The sequence below is a fragment of the Vulpes vulpes genome, chromosome 13 (assembly GCF_048418805.1).
Source record: "Vulpes vulpes isolate BD-2025 chromosome 13, VulVul3, whole genome shotgun sequence".
Lineage (NCBI taxonomy): Eukaryota > Metazoa > Chordata > Mammalia > Carnivora > Canidae > Vulpes > Vulpes vulpes.
In genome coordinates this window covers 26,118,135-26,135,126 of record NC_132792.1, presented here as the reverse complement: position 1 = coordinate 26,135,126, position 16,992 = coordinate 26,118,135, and the positions used below count along the sequence as shown (strand labels likewise).

The following is a 16,992-nucleotide window of genomic DNA, read 5'->3' as shown; positions in this document are numbered from 1 at the left end:
TATAGATATAGTATAAACTAAGAGAGATAAAGAAAGGGAAAAATGAAGAAAAATCATGATTATTCTCTCTGGTCAAAAAATACAAAGATAATGCAGAGTACCTGCTTCTAAAATAGCATTCTAGTCTAACGGCTATAAATCACCACTTGGGGCCCAAACAACTGTAGCCAATACCAATTCCAATCTGGGATCATCCCCATCCAACTCTTTAGGTCCAGTTCTTCTCAAATCCTTCATCAATCAAGTGCAAAACAGTTTTGTCAGTCCCAACACCAAGTAGAAGTTTTGAACTAGCTGCTACAATAAGCAGAAGTATTGGTGGCCAGGAATGAGTATCACTGATACTTTACAGTACTGATAATAAAGACAATGCTAATGATACTAATGTTAATATTAATAATACTAATATCTAACATATACATAAGTTCTGGACTTAGTTTAAAGTGCTTTCCCTGTATATTTTATCTATTACCATCATATTGGTGTACAGCTTTTTGGGGGCTATGATTTGGTATTCATTGCCTGAGGTGTCATTCTCTGTTGGGACAGGAAAACTGATTTTTACCGTACCTAATTGCACAAGTTTTAACACCTTGCCTTGTCCTTCAGCTGTGTGGTGAAGGAAAGGGCATTGCTCCCTATTTTCTCAGGCTATTCTTTAGATTTCAGGTGTGAGAAGGGAAAAAATGCCCTGAACAAAATCATGTATAGCCACATGACTTTAAATGTTGTCATTTACATTGACTCTATTTTTATTGCATTAATATACATTATATGTACTGTTCTTAGCTCTGAGTTTTCATATGTAAACTAGACCAACAAGAACATTTACATTATAAATTTCTACCATTTTATGAGAATGTACCTGATAGGGATATTTGTTAAAACCCACCGTGCATGCTTTGGACTACATGCTTCATTTTTCCCAACTGCTTTTATATTTTTCTCTTTTTAAAGATTTGTTTATAGTTATTTTAAAGGCAGGGGGAGGGGTCGAGGGAGAGGGAGAGAGATAATAAACAGCAGAATCTGTTTTGAGTGTGGAGCCCAAGGACACAGGGCCTGACCTCATGACCCTGAGATCATGACTCCTGCTGAGAAACTCTAGTCGGACACTCAACTGACTGAGCCACCTAGGGGTCCCCCAACTGCTTTTAAAGATCTAACAGATTAAGCTTATTTAGATTTCCTCAGGTTCTTTTCTCCTCCTCTATGCCTTCTTAGGTTCTGAAAGATATTTAAGTACACAATACAAAACAGTGTGCCTGGCATATGCCTGGTGATCAAAAAATATAAACTTTCCATTCAAAACCAAGAGGTTCTAAAATACCTCCTACCCAAAATAACTACTCCTAAATTAAGATACTTAACTCATTCCTCAATCCTGATAAGCTACTGTCATTTCAATGCAGTAACCTTATTATCATGAATAAATATATATTCCTATATTTATTTTATAAATTTTCTTACAGGTTTCAGTTTTAGGACTTCATAAAAATTATGTGAAAATTCTTTCTTTTTATTATCTATCATCTTTGTATAATCTATCTATCTACTATCAATCACAATCTAAACTTTTCTCTGTGTCAATATAGTCTATAAAATGCTGCATAAAAATGCCGATATTCAAAACTCTGACATCTGTATTTGAACCAAATTAATAGATGTCTTATTTCAAGCTTTTAAGCAATTTATTATTCATTGTAATTGAAACTTTAAATGTGATATAAACCAGTTGTAATAGCAAATATGGCCAGCATTTTTGATACATTTGATCCAGGAGTGTTGACCTAAAGTAAAGGCAGATTGAATACCTTGTTTTGTTTTTTTGAATACCTTTTTATATTAGTTCTATTTCACATTCATTATACAGAGCTATCCTGTAAGCATTGGTATATTGGCCATGACTGCAGTTAGTTTATTTAGAAATAAGAAATTCAACTGCCTGCAGTTTTCTGATGATTTTATACACTTTCTGGCTCTGATCTTTCCAGTTTTCATTCTTTTATCTGGAATAACTGTCCATCGTTCTTTCCTTGGTTATCTCATGTGCCATCTTTACAGCTCAGCTTATTTTTCTCCTATAAGCCTTCAATGAACACTCCTACCATGTTCTGCTCCAAGTGATGAATACACATATAGACATACAATTAAAGTCAGAAATATGCACCTTTCTTTGTACTCCAGTAGCACCTATATTTTGATGGTATCTGTCATAATTCATAAAAATTTCTTGTTTTTCTTTCTTTCATAGTCTTCAAATTCCTTGAGGATACTGACTATCTGATTTGCCCCTGGTGCACATAGGAGGGACACATTCTGATGTGTATGTTAAACAAGTTGATAAATTAATAATCAGGTCTCACCTGTCTCCAAAATAAACCAATTTATATTTTTTTGTAGTTAATTATAATTTTATTGATGTTGGTTACATTCCAAATACATTTCAAAGAATTTCAAAGAATGCTGTTGCCTTGGCTTTTATTTTAAATTTCTATGAAAAAAATATTTTATTTAAAATATTAAAATAAAATAAAATATTTACAGCTCAATACTCAATATTATTTATATTTGAAGATATTACTTATTTGGAGTCCCACAGGGATAGTGATGTGTATGGTAGATACTCACTTGAAGATTAATTGTAATTTTGAACATCTGCTAAAAATGGAAAATAGACGCTTTATCAATATATAAGAAATTATATATCCTTCAAGTTACACAGAAAATCATGTACACCTTAAAGGGAATGAGAATTAATGGGCTTTATGGAAAGAAAATGTAATGAGGAGTTCAAAGGTCAATTTTTTCTACCTTTTCCACTAGGAAATTCTATATTATTAAAATAAACATCATTAACGGTTTCATGACCTAGTTGGTTTTTTTAAATCTCTTTGTAAAGAGTGTTAGAATATAGAATAGAGCATTGGAATAGCAATATAGGTTTAAATTTCTATGAAATAAATGACAAAACTTCCCCCCAACATACAAGTATCTATTTAAAACCAATATAAACAGTTCTTGTATTTTACAAGGATAAAAATACGTATCAGCTTCTGTAAGGAAGAAAAAAATATTACATAGATGATTTTCATTCAAGTTATTTATTGTCTTGTTGCAAAAATTAGTTTAGAAATACATAGATAACCAGCATTTAATATAATTTGAGACAGGTGCCACACATGATGCTAGTAACATAGAAAATACTTTTAAAAACATTTGAAATGCAAAGTAGATGTATTTAAGAATCCATAATACAAACAAAGTTGGGAGGAGGGACCTGAGTTTATTGAGTAAGTTACTCATTTAGACAATTGAATTTTGTAGTTGTAAACACAATCTATTTCTTTATAGAAGTGTTGATTTTTGTCAGAATAGGAAGCTCTGATTTATTGAAGTCAATATTCCTTAACTTGGTGTGTCCAGAATATATTTCTCAGTCAATCATAGGTTGAAAGATTCCCAAGTCATACAATTTCAGTACATACAGCCATTCGCCCCACAAAAACAAGTTCATGTAACTTCAAACCCAAATATGTACCACCAGTTCAGACATCTCTCTTGACTTACAGATATAAGTACCCAATACCCTACTAGGTATCTTCACATGATGGTCTAAAGTTCACTATTCAAAAATGAAACTACTGAACTCGTCATCCTCCCAAACTGGGTCTCAAACAACAAACTGAAATAAGCAGAATAAAATAAAAACTATATATTTCAAGTACTCTTATTTTAGTAAATGAAACCAGATTTGGATCAATAACTCATTTCTACTAGAAATAAAATCATCTAAAATTACATATATTTAAATATTACAACTATGTTTTATATACAAAAATCATTTAAATATATGTACTTATGTATGTATATTTAGTATATACATGTTTATAAATATAAACTATATATTTAGTATAAAGTTGCTATAAATATTTGTGAGTATGTTTTTGTGTGGACATACATTTTCAAATTAGTTGAGGTTATATTTAGGAATACAATTGCTGAATTATATGGTAACACGATGTTTAGCTTTGTAAGAAACTGCTACAATGTCTTCTAAGTGGTATACTATTTTGTATTCCCACCAGCAAAGAATAAGGATTCTTGCTGCTAGACATTCTTGCTAGCAATTGGTATTGTCTACTCTTTTGATTTTAGCCATTCTAATAGGTTTGTAGTAGCATTTCATCATTGTTTAAATTTAAAATACCTTAATAAGAAATTATGTTGACTAACTTTTCATATGCCTAATTGCCATCTGTATATCTTTTTTGATGAAATGTCTGCTCAGGTATTTTGTAGTTTTTAAACAGCATTGTTTTCTTGTTTGGTATTGTTAATTTTTAAATTGGAATACTTTGGATAAAGTCCTTGGTCAGATTTTTTTTAAATTAACTTGTTTTGTTTTATTTATATCTTATTAAGACTTTGCTTTCCTGAGCAGTTTTAGGTTTACAGCAAAATAGAGGGGAAGCTTAAGAGATGTCCCGTTTACCCTCTGCTCCCACACATTCATGGCTTCCTCTATTATCAACAGCCCTCATCAGAGTGGCACATTTGTCACAATTGATGAACCAACAATGACACATCATAATCACCCAAAGTCCATGGCTTACATTATGGCTCACTCTTGGTGTTGTATATTCTGTAGATTTGGACAAATGTTTAATGACATATGTCGATCAATTATAGTATCACAGAGAGTATTACCACTGCCCTAAAAATCTTCTGGAAATCGCTGATCCTTCAACAGTCTCTATAATTTTGCATTATCTAGAATATCATATACTTGGTATCATATAGTATTAGTATTTACTCTTGATTTCTACTCTGGTCATGATCTCAGAGTCATGAAATCAAGTTCCCCATCAGGCTCCATGCTGGGTTTGGAGTCTGCTTAAAATTCTCTCTCCGTCTCTTTGTTCATGCCCCATTCTCTCTCTCTCTCTCTCTCAAAAAAAAAAAAAAAGTTTCTTTCACTTACTAATATGCATTTATTGCTCCTCCATGTTTTTTCATGGCTTGATAACTCATTTCTTTCTCACTGTTGAATAATATTCCATTGTCTGAATATGCCACAGTTTATTTATCCATTCACCTACTGAAGGAATGTTGGTTTTAGGCTAAGTTTTAGCAGTTATAAACATTCATCTGTGGGTCCCTGCCTGGGCATGTTTTCAAATATTTTTGGTAAATATCAAGGAGCACTATTGCTGGATCTCATGGTAAGCATATGTTTGGTTTTAAAAGAAACCACTGAGCTGTCTTTTAAAGTGGCTGTCCCATTTTGTATTCCAACCAGCAATGAATAGGTGTTCCTGATGCTTTACATCTCTATCAGCACTTGACATTGTCAGTGATTTGGTTTTTGGACATTCTGATGGGTGTGTTGTAGTATTTCTTTTTTTTTAAGATATTTATTCATGAGAGACAGAGAGGCAGAGACATAGGCAGAGGGAGAAGCAGGCTTCCTCTGGGGAGCCTGATGTGGGACTCGATCCCAGGACCCCAGGATCACAACCTGAGCCAAAGGCAGATGCTCGACCACTGAGCCACTCAGGTGTCCTCATTTTTGTTTTAGCTTTCATTTCTCTGATTACATATGATATGAAGCATTTTTTCATATGCTTATTTTGTCATTTGGATATCTTCTTGTCAGTTAAGGTGTCAGTTAAGGTATTTAATGTGCGGTTCTTTGTTTCCTTACTGTCGAGTTTTAAGACGTTTTGCATATTTTGGACAAAAATCCATTATCAGAGCTGTTTTTTGCAAAAATTTTTTTCTAGTCTGTGGCTTATTTTTTAAATTCTTTTGGCATGATCTTTCACATATCACAAGTTCTTTATTTTAATAAAGTCCAGCTTATCAATACTTTCTTTTATGGATTATGCCTTTGGTGCCTTTCTTCCAAAGTGTATAAAATGGATAAGGAGGAAAAATACTAATAGGTGTTAGGAAACCTGACAAACTGTATACCTTAAATGGAAGATCAAAGCCAACATCAATGATTTTGTTTTTAACATCAGTGATTATAACTTCTGTGGATATTATGTGCCCATGAAATGAGATGGGAATGATATTTTATATCTGTTTTCTTCTTTCTCAAAACATATAAACTTGTATATTATGAGAACATCAGACAAATCCCAATTGAGGGATAGTCTACAAATTCCAGTCAGACTTTTCAGTTCAACATTTTTAAAGTTAGATTGTATTCTCTGCGTGAAAATATAAACTTGTTGAATTATGACAAGTACATCAATGCTAATCGATATGCTATTTGCTCTCATACAATTCTCAGTGTCTTTGAATTTATATCGAATCCTATAACTAGTTTTGGGTCAATGAAATATAAGGAAAAGTGTTATAAATAATGTCTGGACTGAGATACTGCAGATCCCATACCATACACAACTTTCAAGACTCCCTCTTCTGTTGCAATAACCTATGGAGCTACAACATAAGAAAAAAAAAAAAAAAAAAGATAGCACAAGTACCTGACTCTGTGAAAGAAAGCTTCCTGTTGACTTATGTATGACAAATGACAAGAATATAACAATAATAAGTTGATGTTTAAACTGTAGCTGTAGCATAGTGTATCTTACTCTACAGGTCTTAACGATCTAGGACCACACTTTAATTTTCTTATTTTTCTTCTAGATATTTTTAGTAATATTTGCCACTGGGATGATGCTTGATTTTACTCTGTGGAAATCCTATAGGACTATGCTGAGAATGTTCCCATTCAAAGAGATTATATTTCTGCATTAGTTGAAAGCTAATTTGGTTGTTCCCATTCCAGAACCATTTCAAGCTTCCTTAAGTTTTACCTAAAATAATACATACTAGGATTTGGCTTTCTTTCCTTATTTCTCTTCCAGTGAAAAATATCCCCATAACTACTTTTAGGACTGCTCTGTGTCTTTAGATGATTGTCGTCCAAATCTCTGGTTCCTTATTGCTCTTTCTTGGCTTCCTTCTGTACTCCTGGCCATTAACCTTTGTAGTTGTACTCAGGTATGTGCTCTGGCTTCTCTGTATAGAGGCACTCTTCCTGGCTATCCTAACGTCCATTTGCCTCCAGGTCTTGATTAAGCTGTTTTTTGTTTGTATGCCCCCTCTTTGTTTCTGTATGTATTTTGCAGGGAGGAATTCATGAAGATATCTCCTATATATTTTGAAATGAACAATGAATCAAAGAATCTGCAGTAGGATCTAGCTATTGTGCAACAAAAGTGTGTCCCATAACTCCCAGTTACTTGAGAGATTATGTCTAGTACTCTGTAAATGCTTAAAGTCTATTCAGTATAATTTTAAAATAGCAATGCTAGCTTAATTTGTTAGTGGTTTTTGAGTGTATCTTTTTCCAACTTTGTTTCCAAATTTTCTGTGTCATAGTTTAGCTCAATATCTATTGAATGAAATATAGTTTTATCTGTTTTTTTTGTTTGTTTTTAATAATCTAGTTTCACAATCTTTGTTTTATAATTGGAGAGTTTTAGTACACTTAAATTGATTGAGGTTGTTGATAGATTTTGATTCATTTTTTATTTGGCCTTATTTCAATCTACTTTTTCCATTTTTTTTCCTCCTTTCCATTAGCCTTTTTAATTGATAAAAAAAAAGTGTTTCTTTTTTCTTTAAGAATATTTTCAAAATAAAACATTGGTCTCAAGCAATTTAGAGGACTATTCAAATTACCTATTTCAACATGAACTATGAAAATAATTTTGTTCAACTTTATTTTATTATCATAATTGTAAAAAAAATTATTGCTCACCTTTTATGAATTGCAGTATCATAACTTCCTTTCCTTTCCTTTCTAATTACATAGGCAATATAACCTATAATCTGTGTCCAGTATTTTGTTAGACCTTATCGAAAAAGGCATGTGATTTATATCATCCTAGGATCATTATATCATCTTAGGATCATGCAATCAAGCTAAAGGAAAGCAAGATATATGCCCAGATAATAGAATAATATGGGATAGAATAATAATAGGGTATAGAGCAATAGCTAGTTTAATGAACAATGTATGTTCCATTTTAGGAAATTTCTAAAATAAAGCTACACTATTAAGAGTACACAATTCTTAAAATTTTTTATTAAATCTATCTAAAATGTATTATTTGCAATGTTTCTTTCTTAAAAAGAAAGCCATCAAACATGATTTAACATTTTTCTCAGTACCACAGAGTCATTAGTTTCATTATTTGAAATACATTAGTTTTACTATGGGTTCCTAATGCTTTCAACTTTCAGTTCTGCTTCTCATCATGTCTGCCTCCTTTCAGTTATTTGCTTATTTTCTGCTGTGATTGGAGAAAGTCAATAAGTTAGTATGAATGCACTGTGGCTAAATAAAAAAGCATCAAGAATTGTGAAAGTCCAAGGGAGATGTAGTGTGAATGAAGGACCTGAGTCCTCCCCCAATGTTTCATTGAAAAATAAATTAAAATATTGATATGGTAAATAATATTTAAGCAAATTTCTGACAAAAAAATTCAATAATCTTCTTTTGGGCCAAGAAGCAGATCTAATCTTATGCTCCTAACTCAAGACCTTACACCTGGATGAAAAAAGGAACACTACTCTTCCTACTCTTCATCTTAGCCTTGAACTTTTCTTGGAACAGAAGTAGAGACTATCTCTCTGACCTCATATTTAGCCTGAAGCTTGAGATGACAGCATAAGTGATATGACTCCTGGGAACTGCTTAAAACTGACAAAAGACTACTATTGGAACTGCCCAACAAAAAAGGAGAAAGAGGTAACCTTGGCCTAGCCAAGCTCCAATCTTTTTCTTTTTTTAAAAGATTTTATTTATTTATTCATGAGAGACACAGAGATAGAGAGGCAGAGACACAGGTAGAGGGAGAAGCAGGTTCCATGCAGGAAGCCCTATGCGGGACTCGATCCCAGACTCTGGGATCACACCCCAGCTGAAGGCCGTGCTAAATTGTTGAGCCACCAGGGCTGCCCTCCAATCTTTAATTACATTAAGAAGTAGTCAAATATTGAGATTTCCATAACACTACCAACCTGTTTGAATCCAACTATGGAAATCCAGGGAACATCTGCTACTAAAGAAATATAGAACTCAGATTAGCCATCTTGCTGAATACCTGAATTCCAAGAAACTACAAAACACATGTAATCCTAATGGAAAAATAATAACCTGAATTCAATAAGAAAGTTGTACAGTTTGGAGAAAAATTTAAAAAGGAAAAATAAGGCAGAATATGAGTCCCATTTAAGATCAACTTCCCAGGGATGCCTGGGTGGCTCAGCAGTTGAGCATCTGCCTTCCTCCCAGGGCTGATCCCAGGGTCCAGGGATGGAGTCCCACATCAGCCTCCCCGCGAGGAGCCTGCTCCTCCCTCTATCTGTCTCTGCCACTCTCTATGGGTCTGACATGAATAAATAAAATCTTACAAAAATCAATTTCCTATAGAAAACTCAAAAATTTAGGAGAAAAATGTTTTATCCATCTTTCAAAGGGATGGATACATATCATGATTGCTAAAGAACTATTCCAATCTTTATCAAAATGTGTATATACCATAGAAAATTGTCCTTATGGAAAGAAAATAACTATTTTCTCAAGTTTCACCTTTTTCCAAATACTCCATAAACACTGGCATTTATTCACATCAAATTGAATTCTGTTCCTTAATATCTGATAGGGAGATAAATATAGTATCTTTTCCAGCCATTAGTATTCTGTTGTTATAGCCACTGATCCTATTGTTAAAATATTATCTCCCAAGGATACTTACATTGTCTGCTTGAAATATCCCCCACTTGTCTTGAATGTTTCAACTCTAGCTTATACTTATGTCATTTAAATTGTTCAGGATGAGTAGGTGAGTATGGGGAAGCAGGTGGGAGTAGACTGCTTCTGGGTACACCTGTATGTCAGGTTGGAACCAAATATCATCCACACTCATACAAGTCCTAGAGTCGAATTCAGGTTATCAAATTTCAAATCTGATATAATAGATAAGATCTCAGACCCTGGGGGCAGGTTGCTTAAGCTACTGGGTGTTTTTCCTTGCTAACTGTGTGATCTTGGGCAAATTACCTAATCTCTCTGTCTCATTTTCCTTAGCTCTAAAAAGGGGATAATGACAATCCTCATACTGTCATTATAAAGATTAAACAAGTTTATAAAATTAAAAAATTTAGAATAGTGCCTTGTATATAAGAAATGCCATGTAAACATTAGAGTTTAACCACTGAGTTCTCTCTAGGGAAACTTGAGTGTGTTTCTCAATCTATTTTAAAAGTTCAGCATCTAAATTCTTTTCCTCTCAGGAAGATTCTGTACCTTATGAAGTTTTCTCCAACTGTCCTGAGCTCTGCATTCCAAGATATATTTTTTTTATAATAATGTCTGTATAGACAGTAAGATCCAATTTCTTTTTTTCCAGGCCAATGGGGAAGGTTCTGAGAGCTGCCTTTAAATGAATCATCTGAAAATAAAACTTGCTGACTCCATGTTGACAATTTTAAAGAGTAGCATCTCTAGCAAATCCTCATCCTAACAGGGCACACAGCTACATGAGAAATTTTACAATGTGACCGCATTTCAATACATGTTCTTAGTCAAAGAAGTTTGTGAAGCTCAAGGTATAACATTAGTGAAGACACTAAGCTATGAATAAAGACAGAAGAGTCAAACCATCTTTTCAGTGATGGATCCAAAGGATGCCAGAATTTCTATATAAAGCATCTCAACCCTGCTGAACAACTTGGATGATTCCTCTGTTGAGAATGGAGAAGTTTATATATTTATAATTCATGATCACCAGAGCTATAAAAAGCCTCATAATACTCATTTCAAATGTCTAATGTTGAGGTTAGGAGAGTTAACACTAGATGTTGTCAATTTTTCTGTTGGATGTGATTGCTTAGCAGTGTTAATTTAATATTAGCTTTGTAAACATATTTAGCATATTTTATTGTTTTTTCTTTATTAAATGGCAAAAAAATTAGTGATTTTGTTATTAAAGTTATATCACCATGATATTTGTCTTCCTTTTTGTCAGTTAATTACTATATGCTTTATAATTAAATTTATGTCAGGAAAAATGGGCTTTATATATAATTCTTTGCAAGATGTATGTGAGTTTTCTACTATCTCCCACACACAAATTCCCCTATAGAGGTAATTTTATAGTATTTGCCCATTTAAACACAATCCATCTTTCCTTTCTTATAAACATGTTGCCAGTACTCATGGGCAGTTCTACAATATTTAGAACTGTAAAAATTATGCCAAAATTTAACATATTTAAACGTTATTCATGATCATTTATGCTCATTTTAATTTTCTTTAATGTTCCTTTTTTATAAAATGCTAACTTTTTCTAAAAGAACTAACTCAATACTCATGGCCTGATAGTAGTTTAGCTACCTCATTTCATAGACTCCTAAAGCAAACAACTAAAAACTGGGACTTAAGAGAGACTGGAATTGCAAACATGTGAGGCAATGTACACCAGATACCAAAATTAGAATCAGAATTGGAATTCATCTCCATGTTTGTCTGATTTACATCTGTATAATTTTCTCAGCATTGCCCAATTCCGCTAGATGCATTTAAAATACCCAGCGTCTTTAAATGCTTGGGTGAATGATGGGATCTTTCACTTTATATCTGGACAATTAGTCTTATGCAAACATGGTGTGATTTCTAACTCCTCTATGGATGATATAAAGAGGATAAATACATTTTCAATGTAGATAAATACCTATTATTATTAAAAGGTCACATGTACACTCAGGATGAAGAGCTGTCAAATAGCCACACCCACAATGTCTTTGCCATCATCAACTATCAGTTATTGAGATCCACTAGCACTGTGCTAGACAAAAAATGGGGCATTTAAAATGCTTCCTGAGCTTCAGTTAATCTGCATATTTATTCCAATGACAGGTATACCAAAACACTTCTTTGAAAAAAATGCAGCGTACCATCTGTCAGTGCTTATTTCAACAAAGAAAATGTCTTTTTCCCCTCCAAATCATTCGTAATATTGAAGAGAGCTAGAAACACAATTGCATTCCATAGTTTCTCCTTCATGCTTCTGTCACTTTCTAAATGAATTTGGCAGAACAAAATTAATAGCTGAGAAAGACTAGGAAGAGAAAATTCTGAATGGAGAAAAAAAATTAATGTTTTCAAATATTTACATTCCACCCTGAATCCACAGTCTTCTGTTTTTATTGCTAGATTGAAAAATGGCAATACCAAACCACAAAAATATTTTAATTTTCAGAAAATTAAGAATGGATTATGCTTAGTCTTCTAAAAATATATATGAATATGTCGAATTTAGGTAAGTGAACAAATAAATCATTATTAAGTTTTTTCGAAGTGTACCTTCTTGGTTAGTGTTATTTCTAATGTGTCCCTTTTGCCCTACCAAGCAGTTTAACAACAGATTTCAGGAAACACAAAAAAATCTTTTCAAGGTCATAGACGTGAACTATATCGCCATCACTCTGAAAAAATAATCAATTGGGCTGAGTATTTAGAGAATTGTTATAAATCTCTTAGTCATAAGAGCAAGAATAAAAGAAATGCCTCAGTGATGCTTAGTTGGTCATAGCTACAGGTCACCACTATCTGTTCTCTGTTTCTAAGAACATAAGAAACTTCCATTCCCTCACCCTCTTAAATTTAGACATGGTCATTTGACCTCCACTGGATAGTGATATATATTCAGAAGACGTGTGTTTCATTTCCAGATGGAAGCATTTAATTGCTGGTACTCAGACTTCCAGCCTGCTCCCCTCCTCCTGTAATTGTGGAAGTACCTGGTGACATGGAAACACAACTTAGCTGCCGTTGAGAAGTTGTTTAGACCTGCAGTGGACTTTGTTTGTTGGAAAAACTAACTTTGGTTGTTTTAAGGCACTGAGATTTTGAAGTTTGTTTTTATGTCATAAATGAGCCATTTTGATGAATATGAGTACATATAATAATTATAAATTATAAAATGGACATACCAACATTATATATATATATCTATACATCTATATATCTCTATCTATCTATCTATCTATCTATCTATCTATCTATCTATCATCTATCCATCTATCTATATATCTTATAGTTTGTTTTTGACTTGGTAATTATGACCAGTAAATGTAGGATGTCAAAATTGAATGTTTTAATTTATAGTGGTCTTTCTATGTTAATTTTCTTTGACAATAAAATCCTTAATGAAATCAGGCCTGAATTGGCACTCTGTCTGGCTTAGCAGAGATCCATATCTATCTATCTATCTATCTATCTATCTAGATTATTATATATTATATATCTATCTTTAGTTTTATTTGCTTATCAGCATTGCTCTATCCTCTTTAAGACCCAACTCACATTACACCTCCCTCACTATTCTTTCACTCCACAAGTAATTTTATTTTACCCTTCACTCCCATAGCACATCATGACATCTTTAATTTTTCAGTTGATAAAGATGTTTGAATTTTTTTTAACATATTGATACCTCTAAATTTGCTGATGGGTTTTCTAAAAAGTGAAAATTCCAGTCCTTAATATTTTGGGAATCTCTCCTGTCCTATTTTCTCAATCTACATGCTTATCTTGATCTCTTAAATGCCTCCTTGGTTCTTATGTTTTACCTGTGCTAACTGAAACATGAAGTGAGGGTCTGTCCCTTATCACCTAAGGATTTTTCTCCTGGAACTTAAAACTAAGTTCATTTTATCTAGCAAGCTCTACAACATATTATCATTATTATGATCTCTATTATTTGCACAACTCTCAGTTTCAGTTTCTTTGTTTCTCTCTTGGTTTTGCTTTTTTTTTTTTTTAACCCACTTAGCAAAATAAAATTATTATCTGCCTTCTGGATAGCTTTACCAGCAAAGCTAACATGGCTGAAAAAAAAAACTCATAACCATGCTGACTTGCCTGACACTAAATCAGCATCATTTGATCCACCTTGCTTCCTTTTCATATTCAGGGGCCTTTCCAGATCCTAGGTAAGCAAACCCTTCTGCCTGTGTACTAGACCTGGTTTCCTAGTCTTACCTAACTGAAGAGCAAGACTCTAGCCATTGCCTGATCTCTCACTTACATGGTCAAACATTCCCTTTACTGATCATTCCACAAAATACATGAACATACTGCTATTTCTTTTCATTTTATTAAAGAAGCTTACAAACAAAAAGCTTTGTTTGTTGTTCTCATTGCCCCTCCAACACTAACCAACTTTTTATCTTTAGAGCCAATCTTTCTAAACAGTTCTCTGTGCTTACTGTCTCCAAATTCTGTCCCCCACTTCTATCTTTTTTTTAATATTTATTTATTTATTTATTTATTTATTTATTTATTTGGAGTGGGGAGAGAGAAAGAGGGAGAGAGTATGAGTAGAATGGAGGGGCAAAAGGGCAGAGGGAGAAAGAGGCGCAGAAGAAAAGGGAGAGGCAGACTCCCCATTGATTAGGGAATCTGACCTGGGGCTCCTTCCCAGGACCCTAAGATCATGGGCTGAGCTGAAATCAGCCACTTGACCAACTAAGCTACCCAAGTGCTCCTCCTCACTTCTGTCTTGAATCGACTGCAACCAGGTTTCAATTACTCTGTCTACCTAAAGTGCTCTTTAAAAGATCACAAAAGACCCACACTTTGTTACACAAAATGGTCATTTGAGTCCTTATCTGATTGGCAGCAGCATTTGAAGCATTTGTTTTTTCTCCTCAAAACAAGATCTTCACTTAGTTTTCAAGATACCATTCCCTCATGGATTTCCTCTCATCTTTCTGCCCATTTTTTTAGACTTTCTTCCTCATTTACCAACCTGGAAATGTCGAAGAGTCCCAGGGCTACATCCTTTACTTTACATAGGTTTTGAACTTTCATTCTTTCTCTAGAGCTTCTCTAGTCTCATGGCAGTACATACCATGCCCATGGTGATGATTGCCAAATGTTTAACTCCTGTCTAGACCTCTTTGGATACTCAAGTATGCAAGTGGTTTCTTGTCATTTCTTCTTTAATGTCTAATAGGCATTTTATGTTCAATATGCTGTAAACGAATGTTCGGTATTTTCTAATGCTATCCAACCTAATGTGGTCTTTTTGAAGTACTTTTATTGAAAGTCAAAGATAATTCCATTTTTTTGGTTGCTAGAGAAAAAAAAAATAGCATCATCCTTTGACTCTTCTCCTTCTCTTACCGTTGAGGCTGACAGCAAATCTTTTCTGCCTGACCACTCTTTACCACTCTCACTGTCACTATCCTAGTCCAGATCATCCTCTCTAATCAGGGATTTTTTCAATAGTTTCTGTCATAGGCAGAATTTTAATATGACTGCCCAATGACCCATGACTTTGTAAGATATCTTCTTGTTTGGGGAAACAACCTGTAATTTGTTGCTAATAATAGAACATGGCTCACTGATGAAATAGCTCAGCTTGTTGACATACCCTAAAGATTATGTTACCTCCTAAGGCAAAGGTGAAGGGATTTGGGAGATGTAGGTCAGGTATCCTAATCAATTGAGTTATTCAAAGGGAGATCATCCTGATGGGCCTGACTTAGTCAGGTAAAGCTATAAAAAGAGGTCCCAGAGTCAGAAACAGAAATCAGATTCCCCCACTGACCTTGAAGTAAGCTCCTGTGTTGTGAGATAACCATGTCCTAAGGGACTTTGGGAATCTTCTATGAGTTGAGAGTAGAATCCAGTTTCAGATAAGTGCATAGCCGGGTTAAAACTTTGATTGAAGCCTTGTGAGACTCTGAAGAGAAAGAAGATTTAGTTAATCCATGTTTGGATTTCTAATCCATGCAAATTGTGAGCTTTCTAACTGGTCTCATGAATCTCTAAAAGTACAACTCTCTCACCATTTTATACTTCTCCAATCTTAGTTTTATCTTAAGACTTCAATCAATTGACCTATTTATATTTGATTATTTTGTACATTCTCTCTACAATTGAAGTTCTGTAAGAGTGGAGACTTTTGTTGATTTTGTTCATTGACAGAAGATTTTTAATACCTACAAGCACACGTGGTCCATAGTATATGCTCAAAGAGCTTCACGCAATAAAAACTACTTTTGTGGCCATTTTGTGGCAGTCAGACCTGCAAATAAAGGGGAGCACCGGGGCTGCGGCGAGAGGAGGAGTGGGGGGCCCGGGTGGTGCGATCTGGTGGCCTGGGCCGAGGGGGCAGCAGAGCCTCGGCCTATGTGCTGGGTGGCACCTGCGTGGCCTCCATCTGGGGAGGATTCAAGATGACCAATGAGGAACCTCTTCCCAAAAAGGTTCGACTGAGTGAAACAGACTTCAAAGTTATGGCACGAGATGAGTTAATTCTAAGGTGGAAACAATATGAAGCATATGTTCAAGCTTTGGAGGGAAAGTACACAGATCTTAATTCTAATGATGCAACTGGGTTAAGGGAGTCTGAAGAAAAACTAAAGCAACAACAAGAGTCTGCTCGCAGAGAAAACATCCTTGTAATGTGACTGGCAACCAAGGAGCAAGAGATGCAAGAGTGTACTACTCAAATCCAGTACCTCAAGCAAGTCCAGCAGCCTAGCGTTACCCAACTGAGATCAACAATGGTAGACCGAGCGATCAACTTGTTTTTCCTAAAAATGAAAGGTGAACTGGAACAGACTAAGGACAAACTGGAACAAGCCCAAAATGAACTGAGTGGCTGGAAGTTTACGCCTGATAGGTAAACAAATCATACTCCCCAGTCAAGACTTCCCTTGACAGTCCCACTACAAGAAAGCTGTGGTGGACAGCCAAGTATTCGTTTCTACCCCAAGACTCAGACTTTTTGAGAAAAAAAAAAAAAAAAAAAAAAAAAAAGCCACATTCTTATACTATCCAGCTTGTAATGGTTAATGTAAAACTTACCAGTTGAACCTTGTGTTTCAGCTTTTTTTTTTCTTCCCCCTCCCCTTGCTTCAAAGGCCTGATCGGACTATTCCAAAGAAGTG

General features: G+C 34.3%; 1 pseudogene; it reads left to right on the top strand.

Annotated features, from left to right (window-relative positions):
• Positions 1–16,249: 16,249 nt before the first annotated feature.
• LOC112916035 (pre-mRNA-splicing regulator WTAP-like) lies at positions 16,250–16,750 on the top strand (annotated as a pseudogene).
• Positions 16,751–16,992: the final 242 nt, after the last annotated feature.